At 35.5% G+C, this 18642-nt stretch overlaps 1 protein-coding gene across 5 annotated transcripts in view; it reads right to left on the minus strand.

Moving 5' to 3' along the window:
- Positions 1-18642, minus strand: part of LOC145939328 (protein amalgam) — a 296331-nt gene that overhangs the window by 94957 nt on the left and 182732 nt on the right. The window lies entirely within an intron of this gene.

Raw genomic sequence — 18642 nt, forward strand, 5'->3', positions numbered from 1 at the left:
CTAATTCTCTCTCTCTCTCTCTTTTCCTCTCCCATTTCTCTTTCACCGTAATTATTGTGCATATATCTCACGTGGTCTTATCCGTATATATTTCCTAGTTGTTATTTCTATATAAAAGAGATAAACTCTTTTTCAAAAAAATGTCATTCGCTCAGAAAATGATGGCAGCGCAGCGCGCAGTCCATAACAACAATCGATAAAACTAGAATCCCCCTTCTATCCTCGTCGATCCTCGTCGATCGTTCTTTCTAGCACTTCGCTTAAGCCACCCCGGCGCGGCGCGGCGCGGCGTTGGAAATTTAATCAATCTCGATAACAAATGTACACGCTTGTCAATAACACGTCTCGGCTTCGCGCGCGCGATAAAAATACCGCGATAAACGTACCGCGGATATCGAATATGGCTCGCATTTTCGCCCGTGATGCTCTCGCTCGCGCGCTCATCCGCCCCGACGATCGTCCGGGCGATCAATCGATCCCCGGGATCTCCCTCGCTTCCGTCGCTAATACCGACGCTGAAATATCCCCCCGTATCCGTGGCGTTTCTCACACATACATGAACGAACAAACATGGCACATATACACATACATACACTCGCCGGCGACGTTCCCAGTTTTCCCGGATCTCGGGGGAAGAGATCTCCGCGCGCGCAGGTGTCCCGCGGCGAAGATTCCCGGAGGAGATTTCCTGGCAAGTCTGACGCGCGAGAGTATCGCTTCTCCACAGCGTGTGAGATTGCGTTCGGTATGCTTTTTCCCTCTCCTCCTCGTCTTGTCGCCCGATTTCCCCCGGTTGCAATGGTCTCTTCTTCCCTTTGCCGCCGCGACGGAAGAAGCGACGTCGATGCAGCGACACGAGAGATAGGGGCGGACAGGGGAGTGATGCGGGGATCAAGGAAGATTGAGAGAAGTGGCTGAGTGTGGGTGAAGGAATGATGGATATGCGCTTTATTATGTTATAGCGGAGGAGCTCTTGGAAAAACTGCATTTATGAATAATTAATACATTTAATCTTCGCGCGAAACGCTTCGTTTCCTCGCGAAGAAACAAAGAGAGTCGGTTTTTATTTTCACAGAGATTAATAGGGAATCGGTATAATACTTTTGTGCTGAACGCATACACTTTAGAAGATTATCGCGATAAAAAGTCTCGTCAATTTTAACAAACTAAAATACGATATAAGGTATACCTTATATACAAACAAATATTTGCTTATATAGATGAAAAGCACGAGGGATCGATATCGGAGTTTGCTCTCTCGATGCCTTCTCTCGTTGCAGGTTACAAGTTGGCAGCTTATATACTCCGATACCATTTGTCCCCTCAAGGACTTCTTCTTTGTGTATAACCGCAGCTGGCACATCGGCCAACCGAATCGGGTATACGCGAGAACTTCAAATTTTCAGTCGCATCCGCCGATTTCGAAGCTCTCTTCTTCTATTTTCATCGATACGCCGGTGAAGCGTAACGCCGATACACGGAAAGTATTGGTATCGGGAACGAAAGAATGCTTCCTGCTATTGGCAGAAAAGCTTACGCACGATTCGACGAATGGCGCGATAAATGTAGCGGCGATTGGGAGCGGGTCAATGGATACTTCAGGGGTCCTGATCCGTTTTTCTGTTCTTTTACAGCAAACTATATGCCAGAGATAACACGGAAAAAGGAGAAGAGAGATGTTTAATTTTTCCGCCGTAATTTACGGAAGCACAAGAGACATCTGAACACAATTATTTCTCGCTTTCTTTCATTCGAGCGAAACATAAAACGTTTTTTCTAAGATAAGTGATATATAGGGAAAGCGAATCAATACGTATAAAATGAAGCAACATACTCTTGCGATTCATAATAAATTAAAACTAACAAAATATTAAATTTTCTTTAACATTCCATATGGAAGTTAAAGTGTAAATGCCGATAACAAGCACACATAATAAAAATAAATGTTAAATATTCTTTCTTAAAATATATGCATATGTATATATGTATATGTGTATATATATATTTTTTTTATATAAAACATATTTTTATTATACGTGCTTATTTTCAGAATTTATTCTTTTATTTCATCCATACAGAATGTCAAAAAATTTGAAATTTCTAAAAGAATTTAATATTTTCTTAGTTTTTATTATGTACATATAATGTGAAAAGATATTACATTAGAAATTTTATAAATATAAAAAGTGACATCAAACAGTTGATAAAAGAACGACTAATATTTTTATGTAATTATAATAAAAATTAATTCAGTTTATATGACGAATTATAGAAAAATATTACTTTATAAATTGCGGTGAAAAGTTATGGAGCAAAATATCTGGAAATTAAATAAATGCAAATTTAATTCAACAATGAAGCATATGCAATAATAATCGAAATGCAACACGACGATCTGCTGGGCCATTTTTCCTGACAAGCGAATATTTGATATGGCACTAGTGTAGCGTAGATTAATATTTACAAACCATAGATCGTCGTCTAAACCAATATTTCATGCTGCCCCGAGTGTGGTTGATTTATTTTGCCTTCCTGGCAACGCTATGCTGTGTTCGCTTGAAAGTAGGCGGTGTATCACGCACAAATGGCGACTCGCAATTCATAATGCGAAATTGATATTAAATTAGAAATCTACCTGCAATGAGTTTTCTCTTCTACGCTAGAAGTTAAAGAAACTCTGTCCAATAAATTTTGCTCATAAAACTTGCATTGTTCGCAAAACTTTCGACTTGAGTGGAAAAATTTAAGTCATTTTTGTTGCAAGTGGATTGAATCGTTAGGTCGCCTATTATTTGCATCTGCGTTCATATAAAGGGAAAAAAATATTATGTTAAAAAAATTATGCTTTAGATAGTAACAAAAATAAAAAATAATTAATACTTGTGTGAACTTTCACAAATCAAAGTACAGTACTTCGTCATTTGACACACAGATATCCACACAAACACACACACACACACAAGAATTATTTAAATTTATATATACATATATATCGTATTTATATAATCAATTTTAAATTTAAGTAGAAGTTTCTTTTCAAATATATTGTTATAATACAAATACATAGCAACAGCTTTAAAAGCTTTTCTATTTCTCCATAAAATTATTTTGATCTAAACATCTAATTAAACGAGAATTTTCAAATTACGTGCATATAATTAACTGGCGCTCTGAAATCGCATAAGTATTATAGAAATTGTCGTAATGTCTCGAAAGTTTACCGGGGCATTTCGCCGGGTTCTTACATTCTTGCTTTCGTATAAACTCGGACCTCGACAAACGAGGAGACCTTCAGATTGGTCCAATTAACAAGTAAAACATTCCGGCTTATGGCTTTGAAACGTTGATTGGCTCGTGGACCACTCTGCGGAAAAGTACGAACGTTGCCGCATGCAATCTCGGACTCTCCTCTTACCGTTTCCGCCATCAAGTCGTAAGAACTTAAAGTTAAATGAAGCTATAAAACAAACTAATCACTTATTAATTTACTGTCGATTAATGAACCGCGCGAAACGCTCGGAAACGATGTCGGTGTTTTCAACAGCAGAGTCCGAAAATAAAAGTCGGTCATTTGAAAAAGCTTACTATATCTTTAGTATGTATAACACCAGATACGCGTTTGTATGTGGCCTCTTGCTCAAATATTTAACCTTGCCTCGCCGTTACGTCTATATTTGCACACGAATTACGCGAAATCATATAATACGAATGCATTTTCCTTCATAAGCGACCTGACTAGATTTCAGACTCCATTAAAAAATCAGACGTAGTAAACCATTCATATATAACTAATCCGAGACCAATGTATACCCGCAACGTGTAATTTTTAATTCATCAAGAATAAAACAAAACGTACGCATTTCACGTACAATTTTTATACCATACTGTATATGTATATGTACTAATATGATTTATGGGAATGGAAAGTAACTTGTGTATTACTTCTTGCATAATATAAATGTTATTTTACGTGACTCTTGATCGTTGTTTTTATTTTCAAGCTTGTAGAGTTAATAACAACATCACTTCAGAATATTATACTGTAGCCAAGTGTTCATTTACTTGCAACCTTTTGGAAGCTAGATTGAGCAGCTCATAAATTTGTCGATGTAACCTATGTGGTATTAACTGTAGTAAATTAGATTTTAATTCGACGGTTGTGTCTTATTGTTAGTTCATATCGCGTGCAGTGCCTGCTAAATATTCGGTGGACGCGAGTCGGGTTGCAGGCGCGACACGCGATTAAGAGGAAACGATCCTGGGTGACGCTAATGTCTTCCGCGGGCAGGTGTCGTGGATGGATGTGGTATGTTAATGCATAATTCGCTGGATCTAATATATAGGCTCTAGCACGTGAATCGTACCTTAACTTATCACTGCATCCGGTCTATTGAGTCATGTCTAGTGATTAATGTGCCTTATCGAGTATATACAGATTGGAATTAAAAAAGGGTCATTAAATCCGCAATATACAAGAGTGGTTCATTTTATCATGCATCGGAGACTGATAAAAAAATATTTATATGAATTATAATTATAGTTACATCGTGACACATTTGTGTTAATCTTTAACCATCTTTAAAAAAAAGTCTGTGAATACTTTTTAAAAAATGTAGAAAATTTTATCGTCATTTTATAAAAATCTTATTTGAGAAATATATACGTTATCAGATTCATTTAAATAAAATTCGACGTACAAAATACGTCGAAAGAAAAACTGACATCTTTAAAAAAATTACACTCATAAAATAAACCGTGGAACGTCAAAAGACGGAAATACGCGGATGAGAATTGTTTCGTAAATTGCAAGCGCCTGATGTGTTAGTAGTCTAATACAGACACCGCGCATTAAGTTTTGTACTCTCGAGACTACGTCGCGCGCAATTCACGGCAAATGTTTACAGCATCCGAGTATTTCATAAGCGGGCGCAATTAGAAATCTCGAGACGGCGAATCCGTTTTATTTTGAACGTTGCACTTTTTCCTCTTAGAAATGTCCACAATGGATGATTATACAGACTCTCGGTGGTGCCTTACAACGGAAAAAGGGAAGCAGGAAAACCTGAGCTTAAGGTTTTATTTATAGCCGGACGACCCACCGTTAATCTGGAAAATCTGTAGAGTACCGTGTTGTGCTCGTAAATTACCGAGACATAAATTATTATTTTCCGTGCAAAACAGACCGAAGACTAGAAACCAAATATTGCTCTTTATTCAAGAACATAAATTATTCAGAATATCCTATAAATATTTATTAACATGGTCGATAATTACATAGATCCATCAGATCTCTCCTCCAAAAAAACATTGTTTTATGATCATATATACATATAGAAATAATAGAGATATTTATAGATAATAGTGGTATTTTCCATTAATGCCGGAGTTTCTAATGAAATATTATCAGAATTTCATAGAATTAATAGGTATTTCGTAATATTAAATTATATTGTAATAGCAAAATGTTATACTAGTCGTAATAATATTTCGGTCATTATAGGGAGTAGAACGCCATGGCAAAATATAAGTAAAGTATTATGTACACGTTATTACAAAGTCTATCTATGCCAGGATGCTTTTATTAAATATCTGTTTTTATGCTGATAATCGGATTGTGCGCTTATCGATAAACTTCTTGCGGACTCATAACTGTCCTATTTTGCTTTTAACACATCATGATTTAAATTCACTGGATAAAGGGCAATAATAGATCACAAAATGGAGTATAATAACTTTTAAATAAATAACAAAAAAAATTAATATTTAATGAATATGCATAAATGTACAGAAATTTTTTGTATTAATGTTTTATAGATTGCTGACATATTTGATAAGAGACGGTTGTATCAGTAGGTATGCAATTAATAATAAAATAAATGAAAGGCAAATCCTTATACTCCAACAAAATCTTTAAAATATAATAAAACGATTAATATATGAATGTGCAATGAACAGAAGCTAACCATCCAGTCCTTTTATAAAATATAAACGAATTTATATAAAATATAGACGAGATAATTGAACGCCTCAGCGAGTATTTAGACCGGAGATATTGTTGCATCCATAAGTGAAAATTCCGCGCTGGCTTATGAATATTGCATTCATGTGCATTAGCCGGGATTTTCCGTTTCATTCTTATATCGAATTTCCATCAGAGGTAAATTCTTGTATCCCAGACGCGTCCCAAGGATGCCAGATAATGCCGCGTCATTAAACTAAGACGCGCCCAACAAAGGACGAGGTACTACGGGTACTATTAGGCTGGATACCTTGATGCTACCTCTTCTTACTTCGTCAGCCGGTATCGCATAACGTTTTGCACAAGCATGCTCAACAACAATGGCCGGCATTCTCCGCTTCCGGTTTAACGGTACATCTTACTGTCCCTTTACGCGAGCTACAGTACATTAGAGGCCCTCGGAAGAGAAACCGCGCGAGTTTACAAAGTGGTTGGGGAAAGCGGTAATGAGAAAACTCGAGGAGAGATCGAGCGTAAATCTCATTTTTTTTATCTAAACTCTTAGAAATAATCAAATCCTCACTCTAAAGAATAATTGAGTATCTTACGGTCGGCAATAAACGTTAAGTGACTGATGGATTGCGTACCTCTTGTTTATTTTTATTGACGTACAGGATATGCGATTAGAAAAAATTATAAAAAAACAAGAAGAAACAACCGTGATAAAAAAGGCTTCTATAGTATAAACTGAATTGCGATGTACAATTCATGCTTAAGGAAGAATAAAAGGCAGGAAGTTTCTTACTTCTTACAATATTATACATTAATCAGTAATTTTTTATGTAGAGAAAGAAAATTTTGTTTTAATATTTTACATATAAAGTTATACATATAAAATTCTACATATAAAATTATAATCATACATAAATATATAATTTTAAATAAATAAATAAATATATTTTTATTTTTTTATTGTAAAATTCAAGCTTGCTTCAGATATTCGTCATCATCGTCGTCACAGAGACTAGAGAATATCCACATATCGATCAGTTTTCACTTAGTGACTATTTCCGAGTTCTATGGCACATCTACTGCTTATTTCTTTATCATTTTATACGTGCGAGCATTAGTAATTTCTCGATGCGCGAACCGCATTTCCTCGGAATTTATGATGAGTACGAATCTTACATACGTTGCGCGTAAAAATATTTGTCAGACCATCAATATAAGCGTAAAATTTTATAAATTCGTAACTGCGTTTTTCGAATCGATAAAACATTGTTAAAAATGCATCTAAATATTTTATGTGCTTTAAAATGCGTTGGATTGCATCCAATTATTAGAACATGCACGGATGCGTTTTGCATCCGACAGATGGAAAAAGTAAAAATTGCGAAAAAATAGATAAAATTTCTTATTACAGAGAAATCAATTTTTTATAAATATACATACATTTTATAACAGTATGTACGTATATATATCTTTAAAAGAATGCTTCTTCCAGTAAATGTAAGAAATCATTCTGAATTAATAAATCTCAAATAATCAAAGAAGCAAGAATAAATTGTTAAAATTCTCAAATTATTAATCATAATATAGTTATGCCTCTAGAAAAATATAATTACTAATAATTGAACGATAAATATAATTGGATAGACTTATGGAAAAAACTAGATGGATAGACTTATGCAAAATTAACTGCTCACAATTAGCCATAATCCAACAACTACGTCTTTAACTTTAAGAGAGAATCCGATTAATGAAGACATCATAAGTATATTAAATTTTCACCTGAACCGAGATCCTTATTTTCATTAATGACGTTTCACTTTTAATAATTTTCCACGGAATCTTTTTTCGCGCACAACTTTACTTTTAATAATCTCTCACTTAAATTATGCCTGCGCCCGGCTGATAAAAGGCTAAGAGGCATTTTTCCCATCGACCGTCATCGGCACTTTGCTCCCTTTTGCATTCCTCGTCGTTCTCCATTTTCCCCTTCGATCCCCCATTCTCAGCCCAGTCTTTTTCTATCTTGCTGCAGCTTTTCTTCAATATCAGGAAGAGTGCAGCTCGTTGCACTCGACTTAATAGATTACATTGCGATGGATCGAGCTTTTCGCCTGGAATAACAACGGTGCGGCGCGAAATAATTAATAAAAAATAAAAAAATAAAAAAAAAAGAAAGAAAAAGGAGGGTAAAAGGTCTAGAGTCGACAAGGTTTTAATGACACGTGAACGATGAAAGGATAAAGAGAATAATTTCATGTTGTAAAGCTTCATTTAAAGAGCTATTGAAAGTATCTATAAATCAATTCTCCTGTGTTTTAAGAGATTCAAGATACAAATATAAATCTAATTCTTCTTCAGATATAATTCTTCGAATAATAATTCATACATATAAATGTATCTAATGTGGAGTTTCAGTTTTTTGGGTAATTCTTAATATTACGAAAACCATAGCAAGAAAAAAAATGTTGTTCTCCAAGCAAGCTTTACATTTGATTATATTTTTAATCAAAAATTTATAGGCATAGAAAGAAGTTTGAGATGCAATCATATAATTACAGAAATTGTAAAAATTATTTGTATGTACTTAATATATTTTAATATTATGTATATACATTTTAATATATATTAAAGAATTTTTTATTATCAAGTGCGGTTTATCGTATTATTAAATATTTTATGAAGCTTATATTATTATTTCTAAATATAAAGATTATTAAGTGACGTGTATAGTGCATTCGATCGCATAAGTGCATTTGACTTCCCTTGCGCGGATAAAGCCATATGGGATAGTCGTGAGGATTATTCCGGCGCTTCACTCCGCATTGGTCGTCGTGAGCGTAAATAAGGTTAATTAAGGAGAATAATTCCCTGAGTGGCGTCGTTCTCTCAGTGGAACAGACAGGCGTTACACCGGCGCGCATCGCCTTTCAATAATGCCGTTTACTTCGTGTGTTTCGTTCGTATTGTATGCCGCTCCTGTCCGTTGCGGTTAATAGCCGCTCTCGGAATTAGCTTTGGGAATGTTCCCTTGACTGACCTGTTTGATGTTTTGTTTGCACGTCGAATTTACTTCCCGATGTTCGAGCGAATTAGATGCTCCTACTCAGGGTCGCGTCTTCAGATTCCATTCAAATCATTTATCGAAAATTGAAAATTATGTTGTCTTTTTTCTGCATTTTATTTCGTACGTTACTTTATTTGGGGAAAATATGATAGATTACATGCGAATAATGTGTCAGTGAATAATGAACTTGATGTGTCAGCAATGTTGGTATGGCTGCCACAGTGTGAAAGGATATGACAGGTGATTGATCGTCATTCATTAATGCAGTTTTCAATAACACGTGAATAACGCGCAGCTACAAGCGCTCCAAAACACAGTTATACTTTTTTTTTCAATAATTTTTTCCAAACGAATAAATCTATTTATATATTTATGTATATTTTGACACAGCTCACATATTAGAGATTTTTTGCAGAAATTAATACAAAGAGATTTACAGGTAATTTTTAAATATCGCACGCATTTATATTTAAAAATGTAGGTATATATTTAAAAAATATATTATTTATTATTAACCAAAGTAAGTTAGTTAATAAAAATATAAATACTGTATGTGGGATATAAATCTTTACATGTACAATATATGTCTATAAATTTAAAACATCATATATCTCTAATATATAAAGTCAATACAACATGTGATAAATGGGATAATTCTCACATGTATTTATAAACATCGATAACATATTCCTATGTGTATAGCAAACTTTTATAAGACTTTTTTATAAAGCGTCAAACTTTTATAGAATAACATTTTAAAAGACCCAGATATTTGTAAAAAGCTAAATTAATTAAAGCTAAATTGATAAAGAAGCAGTATATGCAACATATATGTGTGCAACAAATTGAGCAGTATATTTTTGTTCATCTGAGGGAATAATCGCGAAAAAAAACTAGGTAAATAAATATGGCTTTACACAAAAATTGCTTCTCCCTGCACATTATCAAATACTACCAACTAATGTGAACAAAAATTATCTGTTATTAATCTGATTGCAAAGAAATCGTGACAACTTAGCCAACTTCGAATTTCTTCGGTTCGTTGAATTTGGGGCAAACGTCACAATAAATTTCGCGACAAACGAAGACTTAGAAGCAGTCGTAAGAGCAGGCTAATTTCATCTGGGCATCTATCTGGGCGAAGACAATCCCTAAGGAACGGGTGCCAATTATACCCGGTCAGCCTTTCGTTGGTCACAGTAAATACAGATAAAGGTAATTGAAAACAATCGTTCTCTACGAGTTCTGTTGTTTCTCCCTTTGCTGAATCGAAAACGAAGAATCCGATCTACTTGTTCTCCCCGGCCATTATTGTTGATTCTGCGCATGTTTCGTTTATACAAACAAAACAAATAGATACGACGCTCTTCATAAAAAACATTTTCGCAATATTATCCCCTTATGTTCAAAATTGAACAAGAAAATGACCGCAGACTGTTTCTCTTAGCTTTCGATTCGTTGTATTAAATATACAGAAATGCAATTATATAAATAATTTTTTTTTGCTCTTTATTTATGTAATAATTTTAAATTTTCGACGAATATTTTTTTCTTACTGCATAGCGGTGTTACTATTTATATTTCCTGTATTGAAACTGCGGCAATAGTTTCCGTTCTACGTTCGATGGACACTTCGTTTGCGATATTGGGAATCAGCAGCGTAGTAGAAGACGATTCAGTTGGGTAATGGACAAGACTCTTCGTCCACTGAACAAACTTTAGGACAGAGGTTCGTAATCGAAAGACGCTTTTGGCGGAAATCCTAGAGAATACTCTCGTTTACAAACACTCCGCTACAAATCTTGCCGAGGATTACCACGGTGAGTTTCGTATCCGCGTTGACGATTGGATATTTTTTAATTCTTTCATTACGGCTTTGCGAGAAAAATGTTTCGCTTTGATATTTCCAGTGCAACATCAGTGCAAAATATAAAACTGTACTTAGTTTCTCATTAAAACATTTATTAATATTTGCAAACACATTTTCGCAAACTCTCGTAATCTAATCGCAATATGTGATAGCAACTTCCAATGCAAAATCGCGTATGTTTTCTTCTCCTCTAGAAATCCGCGCTGATAAAAATTCCCAGTGCGTTAAATCGTATGCGGTCTTTATACAACGTGAGTCGACAAAAGAAAATGCAAGTCAGCGTTCGCTCAAGAATGCAAAATGATAAGAGTCTACTCAACCCTTTTGCCATGTAGATATTATCTTTATTATACGGATATTCTGTCGCAATCATGCCGATAAATCCCTTGACAAAAAAAACGATGGTTTGTCTCTCCGTTTACACATTTCTCGAAAATATATTAAGCACGCTTACTAGCTGCAAATAAGTGTGCAGTAAATTAAAAGTCAAATAATGTAATGTCTCCGGTATTCGTTGAATTTTGCAGGTTACGAGGTAATAACTTTAAGAAGATTTTCCGTAAAAGATAATGGTACTTGAAGAAGTACTCGAAGGGTCAAATCCCTTTTATCGAGGGATAAAATGGAAGAAAGCTCTCGAAGATGAGAGCGAGAAAAAAGTGGGAGGTGGTGGCTAATAAAACCTAAAAATTATTAGAGCACCATATAATAAAGTCATTAAAAAGATTCCAATTGAATTATAAATACAAAATTTAAATTTACAGATATAGATAATAATTAATTAAAAATAAATATATTTAAAATATATAAAATTCAGAGAATTACTGTTATATTATTGTTAAATACTTTTTGCTTTACATTAAAGATTACTTTACATTACGGAATATTAATTACCATTGTCTCACAAAAAAGAAGGAAAAAAATGTATATATAATAAAGCGAATGAATCTAATTATGTCGCCTTAATTAGATTCTTTTCCAATAATTAAATATTTTCTTCCATAATTATCCATTCTTCCATAATAGCAATTTTCGATACTGAATACTATTAATTATCAGAATATTGCACCAATTACAGATTGTGAATGAAATATGCTAATTGAATCTGCAAAGTAAAAGCATCGAGTAATTAGAAACCAGTATTCGTAATTCTCTTCATGTAATGAGTTACCAGTAATGGGATACGTCTCAACTAAAAGCAACTTAATTACATATGTATTTCAGCTCCTTAAATGTATATTACTGATTTCATTTCTGTCTGAAAGCTCGGTTTTCGTAATGCACACTATTCTTAGGAACATTGAATTACTGCGACATATAAGTACGTCTCTCTTTCTGCATAATAATGATTTTAACATTTTATCAAGCCTGTACTATTGATATTGCATTAATTAAACAAATATTTTGCACTAGCAAACTTAAAGAATTATGAATTGTGTATACGGATTCAGAAAAAGATGTATAATATATATAAGATAACGCCTTTATATATATTATATACTTTACGTTTTGATAAATATAATTAAAAGCATAGCTTTGCTACATTAATACAACAAAACGATCTAATTGCAAGCTGCCTTTGAAAAGCTGACTTGAAAGGAATAATGGTTAATCGCTTACATGGTTTCTCGGCACAATGCAATTCGGGACAAAAACAAGCCATTGAAAATAATCGAGCAATCATCGCGAGGTAAACCGGCGCAAACCGTCCGAATGCTTCTCATCTCGTCCATTCTCGATCCCAATTAATCGCGAACTCGCCCTCGGCGATGTACATTTCACGTCGGTCCCGTCCCGAGAGCCGTCGGCGGCCTTCATTAAAGCGCAATTCATTCCGCTGAATATGCATCGCGGCCGATTTCGATGACATTTTCGAGGAGGGTGAGAGAGATTGCGCCCCGAAACTGGCACAAAACCGATTTCTTCGCGAATCTTCAGTCGCGCCCATTATCCCAATTGATGCCCCGCGATATCTCTCCCGAGGCCATTTGGAAGACTTTGTCCCGTCTCTGCGTGTGATGTATATATATATATATATATACCTACACAACGGCAACGGGACGGATCGTAGACACGTGTAGCATTTTCCCTCCCTCCGACCTACTACACCCCTTCAACCATCAGCTTCACCCCTCCACTTTGCGTCCCGCTTTTGCCCTCCTCCTTCTAAACCCTGTTCGGATACACCGACGTACCCTCTTGTCGCTTGTTACTATAGCCGGGGTCTCCGTGTGCGCGTATCAAGCACGGTGCCCAATAAATCCACGGTTTAATTAAACTAAGTTTAAACGGAACCCTCTCCCCTCCACCTCTCTTCTCCGTCGCGCGGAGCAGTTATATGTATTACGTTCCTGATCCGCCGCTAAATCAATTATCGGAGTTAGCGGCGCGATGTGAAAGGGTGTCGCCGGGAAATACCTTCGGGCGGTTCGCATATTGTACGCTGTGCTTTTATTTTCGAATGACGGACGTTCGAAATCTATAGTCCGCGACGGATTAAAAAAATAAAAAAAAGAGAGGAGAGAGTGCGGCCGCGAATAATAGCGGAGATTACGCAACATGAGTGAGCGCGTTTTCTGAACAAAATACGATATGAGGTGGTGCGTTTAGAACAATTGAAACGGTCATCAATCGCTATAACGTCTGAATATAAATTTTATATTATGTTTGATAACCCGAAAATGGGCCGACGTAAACGTTACGTGAAATATAAAGCTCGATGTTTGATTTTCGCTGTTTCTAGCAACAGCTATCATTATTCGCGCGCGCGAGGTATCGTTGAAAACTGTACTAATAAAATTATATTTTATAGTTTTGTTGCAAAGCAAGACTCGCATATATGTAGCAATCGAATGCAAAATTCAACGTTATCGCGACAGCGTCGATTTTTTTTCGCGCAGTGTTTATAATATGCAATATTCAACGCTTTAAATATAAAAATGCAAACATAAAATTTGTACAGCTATGATCGTTGCATTTTATAGTGAAATAAACAATGCATATCGACATGGAGCGCTCTGTAAATAGCAAACAATTTATTCCGCTGAATTTTACACGTATCCGTCGTGGACTCATTTCTGTTTTATTGATTTGGAGAAGCGGAATACGGTATCACGTAAAACGTGCAAATTGTTAAATGGGAAGCGGATCGGTTTACGGTGCTCGCCTATCCGCTGCTGATTTATTATTTAACACCGCCGTTAAGTGGATGAAACGTTAGCTTGGGCTGGCCGTATTTTTGACGATTAAAATGAAATTTGCGCCGATTCTTCGCGTCCGAGTATCCATATGTATATATGTTTCAAGAGCGCTCGCTCTTCATTAACAAAGACAGATATATAATGTCGCACAAAGAGCCACCGGGAAACGACAGAGCTTCGTGCGTGCGTTTCGCTATGCCTAATGAAAATGCAAAACCGATTCGCACAATCAAATGCTAACCCTTGTAGCATGTATCGGAATTCCTTCAACAGTACGTATCGCTTTGGCGATACGTAGATACACGATTAAGCCTAAGCCATTGCAACTATTTCAGATGCTACATGCGATGGGAAGGGCTCGATTAAACAGATTACTTCCGATCCATTTTACAATCAAGCCGTCTGTTCCGCTTACAAGCTCGGCGGCGATGAGAGATACCAAGTACTTTGGTTGGCTTTCTTTCCTCTATAAAACTGCCGGTTGTTAATTAAACGCAAAATACTCGCTTCCCAAACGCATCACTTTATATGTTTGGAATCGATTTCAAACATTGATCATCGTGTTTTATATAATATCATCGAAAACATTAATATTTAATATAATAATTGATGCCTTCAATATTATAATCATTGTTGTATAAAGTACTTCAGCGTAATTTATTTTTTTTTAAATTGTTTTTTTTTCGATCACTGTGATCAATATCATATTTCCACTTAAATAATTAAAAAAATTAATTATAATATTTAAAAAAAGTATATAGGGTAATCGCCGAAATTTACTATAACTGCAAACTGTATCGGCTAAAGTAAGCTGTTAGCAGTATTGAAGTCACTTTCGTCGCTTTATTTAATTTGGCAGTTGCCTTCCGACACTTATCCTTTGATCTTCGCTAGCTATCCACACTTGCCTATATAACAGCGACGTGCATACGTATTCCGAGACGTTTACGTGTCGGTTACGTACGTGTACGTACTGTACGCGACATGTATATCATAGATGTAGTAGCGGGCGGTCTGACCCGATACTCTCAGCAACCACTTGGCCGGGTATGCTTGATCGGTTCATTTACTAGCACTGAGGACGCTCAGTCGGGGATAACCGCCCTCGCAATCCTCCCCTATCCTTGCTTCTTCCGCTGTTCCCAGGACCTTGCGTCTGCCAATTAAAGGCAGCCCTTGTGCAACCAAGACGATCATTAGGTACATGTATGTACACGTCCATACATCGTATGTACCGGGTGTTTCATTTTTGATATCATATACCTTCTAAAGCTTAAAAAGCACTTAAAATTCTATTTAAAAAACGTACAAAAAGAAGCTATCTATAAAAAAAAAGAATACTTTGAGTAAGCAATTTTCAAAACATACTACTTTCTCTGTGTTTTGTGTGTATTGTTCTTTTGTTCTATGTGCGCATTTTTTTTTTCTATTTCTATCAGAGTCAAAATTTAGAAGAAATTAACAATAAAAATTCTTTTAATTCTAAATAATGTCACAAATTCTTGTTCAACTTTTACCAAATATTTTTCATAGAGAGAAAAGATAGACACTACACATACACACATGTGATGCGGCTGAATGAACCCACAATGTGGCACGTGCACTCTTGGGAATTTCAGGAGCGAGTAAAGACAAGTAGTTTAACGACCGTCTCTCTTGTTACGACAATCGGGGGTGCCCAATGACGCGTTAAAGTAAGAGGACGATTGTTCCGTTTCGAAATAATAAAACTTGTTGATAACGATGTTATGTGCTGTAGTACATACGAGATCACAGACATTGCATGCACCTAAGAGAAACCGTTAAACAATTGCTCGTCTGCGAAGTTTACTGAAGATAAAAAAACTCCGCAACTCTCTTTTAGAGTTTCTTCAAGTTGTTAATTATAGCTTTATATTGGACATTTTTTTCGTTATTTAAAATTTTACACACACACACAGAAACATAATATCCATATAAAGCATTAATCGACGATATATTATGGCGCATAAACATTAATTCGTCAAAACAATGCAAACGTATTATTAAAACTGGGGTATTATTAATTTATGTATCGATTAATAAATAAAAGATATTTCGTTGCAAGTGGAGAATAGTTAATCAAGTGGAGTGTTTAAATGTTATAAAACTATCATGGATGATCGCGCGCGCTCAAAACTGAACAAATGATATTAATAATGTATAACGCGCATCCTATACACGCGGACACATTATACGCTCTACGGTGCAATAATACGGGAGTATGCAGTGTAAAATAAACATTAAACCTCAATTGTTCATTACGCAACTTTAATGAATTTAATGCGCATATTGATATCGCGCTATATATGTATGCTAACTCGGATAAACGCCTATAATTATGCAAGCATTTACGTATAAATCGAATCCGTTTGCCACCCGATGTATAATATTCCAGGAACCGCGCGGTTTGACACAAGTCAGATAATGTAATTGACGCAGATTAACTGAGAAATGAGAGTTTTATGTGATTAACAAATGACTGTTTATTTTAAACTTTGCGCGTTCGTTCGCTTTCATAAATTTATAAACACGAACGGAAAATGATATACAAATATATACATCACGAAGAAACGACAAATTGTCGTAATCCAATGTGCGAGAATATCTATACCTCATTTATACACAAAGACAATTATTCTATATCAGGACACTGCATTATCGCTAGCGCTGCGTAAAGTGTTAATGAACCTAGAGACGGGTATTTCCTTTCACGAAACAGGTAACAAGGTTCAGACAATGCAAACGAATTCACACAAATGGTCTCGTCGACGCCCAGAATATCCAGGAGCAAACAATAAACCGACTCTGCTCGTTTGTATTTGTAAACGCAGTCATAGAGGAAGAAACACCTCTTGTTAAACTACGCAAATCATCCGAAATTGCTGTTTTGATACGTTTGCTCAAAATATCTTACTAAATTTATTGCAAAATTAAAATTTACATTTAAATTGCATACAAATCCGATAATATATAAAATCGTAAAAATAAATTAATAAAATGCTTGAAATTACTGAATTTAAAACTGGCTTTTTAAATTAAAACCAGAAATTTCAAATTATAGAAAGAAAGCTGATTTGCAAAACAAGATTATTCGATTGAATAAGTAAAAGTCAATTGGGTTGATCAAATATTTTAAATGTTTTAAATATTATGATGATTCCAACAATTTTATATAACTAGATCTGTCTAATAATAAAAAATAATTTTTAAGAAAATGTTTAATCTAAAATTTTGTTATGCGGTTGAAACTGACGCTATTAAGAACATTGCAATAAGCATAATCTTAAACAAGCAACTAAGTTAAATGATGGTATTCCGGTTTGCAAGTGTTTCAAACTCGAATCTCCCGCGAAGCGAAGATTGAACATTTGACTTTCTATGTATTTGTAGTTACTAGCAGGTCGTTAAAGTTTAACGATCCGTTAATGTCTGTCGAAGATAATACTCAAAACAATTTGCGGCGCATAGATAAAATGTAACGAGGTCATAAATGCTTTTCGCAGCCCATGATGAAAACCCATGCCACCCTAAAGATTAAGATCTTATTGTTAGCACAGAACATAAAAACCCATCGATCATCACGTTGAAAACCCAACGTGAGAATTATAATTTGCACCGAGAAATCACCATACGCGAACAATTTTATTTAATTAAGAACGAAACGTAATCTTTTTTATGCCTGTTGATTGAATAGGGCGACGTTAAGGGACCGCCGCGTTGCTTTCAGCGCGCGGGATGCCATAATAATGGCGAGATTTGCATTTAATCAGGCCGGAACCTCTTCGCTGCGTTTCTTGTCGGCCGTTCTGAATGCAACCCATGCAAGAATGTCTGCGCGCGTTTTTATCCCGCTGTTATTCTACACGCGCACCCCGTGAAAACGTTGCCGCGTTGTTGCACAGCACGTTGGATCGCGCGAGTTCCCGTAACTGTTTGCAGTTAGCGGCCAACTATCTCAGGACAGTGTTATTGTTCACTTGTCGAGACTTTGAGAGTTCCGTCCTGTCCCATTTGCATCCCCTAACGATAAACGTTCTTCTGCGAGAGAGAGATTTCCATACTGACGTGCGCAAAGTTTCCGCGCAATCGCGGACGCGACTTTGCAATTACGCGGTATTAATTGTAAATAGGGGAACAAATATTTGTTATTACAAACGTAGAGTACAAGCATGTTAAATGGAAATGTTTTCGATTACGTTATTCGAGAGCAAATATGCTCGGTGATGGAGCAATCAAAATTGAATCGCACATCGATTAAAGTTCAATTACATAGGATATAGTAGCATTATATAGCTTATGTCAAATATACTATTATGTATGCGGTTTATTTGCATTAAGATCTCTCCGACGAAAAAGTTTTTACGCATATCTTCTTGATCGATTTTTCTGTAGCGTGCCGTTCTACAATTCCCGCTAGTATACATAAAGCTATATAAGTTTACGTACTACATAATCTAGCATCTCTGTTTCAAGTATTTTGAAGAACACGACAACTTAACGTTGTAGAACGCTATAC

This window comes from Prenolepis imparis, unplaced genomic scaffold (assembly GCF_030444845.1).
Source record: "Prenolepis imparis isolate NDT839.2.m4 unplaced genomic scaffold, iyPreImpa1.0 SCAF_8, whole genome shotgun sequence".
Lineage (NCBI taxonomy): Eukaryota > Metazoa > Arthropoda > Insecta > Hymenoptera > Formicidae > Prenolepis > Prenolepis imparis.